At 28.5% G+C, this 1072-nt stretch overlaps 1 long non-coding RNA gene across 1 annotated transcript; it reads right to left on the bottom strand.

Moving 5' to 3' along the window:
• Positions 1-164: 164 nt before the first annotated feature.
• On the bottom strand, positions 165-1021 carry LOC106882215 (uncharacterized). The gene is made up of 2 exons (XR_001410970.2): positions 590-1021; positions 165-322 (listed from the first exon to the last, which is right to left on the bottom strand). It is a non-coding gene; the product is annotated as an uncharacterized LOC106882215 (long non-coding RNA).
• Positions 1022-1072: the final 51 nt, after the last annotated feature.

Here is a 1072-nt window from a genome sequence, read left to right as displayed (position 1 = left end):
ATGACCACATTCTATATGGTTAGATTCTTAGACAACTAAATAGATATGATTACATTCTATAACATTTTATATATTTAGTATCATAATTTAGATTCTACAATATTTAAGTACGATTAGATACTGTTAGTAAGTGAAATATATGCACAAATGATAACAAACAGACATTGTCTTATAACTCTTTATTGACACATTAATATTGTCATAGTCTTGTATTTTCTTATATTCAGAGCCAGGAACTTATCAATTTGAAGCTAACTTCTTTGTTCAGCCCTCCAGAGTAACTGCTTGGTTTCCGGAGAAAGAGGTCATCTTGTATATGTATCTTGTTGATGAAAATAAAGTGTGTCTATTTTATTTAATGTAAAGTATGATAATTTAGTGCCTACAATGTTTAAATATGATCATGTAATTAGATTCTACAACATCTAAGTACGATAAATTAGTGTCTGTAATGATTACATTCTATATAATTAGATTCCACAATAGTTTAGTGTCTGTAATGATTAGATTCCACAATAGTTTAGTGTCTATAATGATTAGATTCTACAACATTTAAGTATGATAATTTAGTTTAAATATGATTACTTACTGTTAGTAAGCGAAGTGTATGTATAATTAATAAAAAACACATTGTTTTTTAACTCTTTATTGTCTTGTATTTTCTTATATTCAGAGCCAGGGACATATCAGTTTGAAGCCAGCTTCTTTGTCCAGTCCTCCAGAGTAACTGCTTGGTTTCTGGAGAGGAAGAATATGAGAGAGAGAAATCAAGAAGGCATCTTGTATTGTATTTAATTGTGTGTGTTTGCTTATATATTTATGTACGGTGGTGCATCAGCATGGCCGCATCTTCGAGCTGGAACTTTGAAAAGAATATAGATATCTGTGTGAGTATATATGTACAAGAAATCAATTGAATAAAAATTTGTAATAATAATGATATTATTGTCTGTGTATATATATTATGAATGTAATAATGTATGTATATTATAAATCTAGTAAGGTGTGTATATATTATGAATCGAGTAATGTGTGTGTGTATATTATGAATCTGGTAATGTGTGTGTGTATA

Source organism: Octopus bimaculoides, unplaced genomic scaffold (assembly GCF_001194135.2).
Source record: "Octopus bimaculoides isolate UCB-OBI-ISO-001 unplaced genomic scaffold, ASM119413v2 Scaffold_197148, whole genome shotgun sequence".
NCBI lineage: Eukaryota > Metazoa > Mollusca > Cephalopoda > Octopoda > Octopodidae > Octopus > Octopus bimaculoides.
This window is presented reverse-complemented; position numbering and strand designations above follow the sequence as displayed.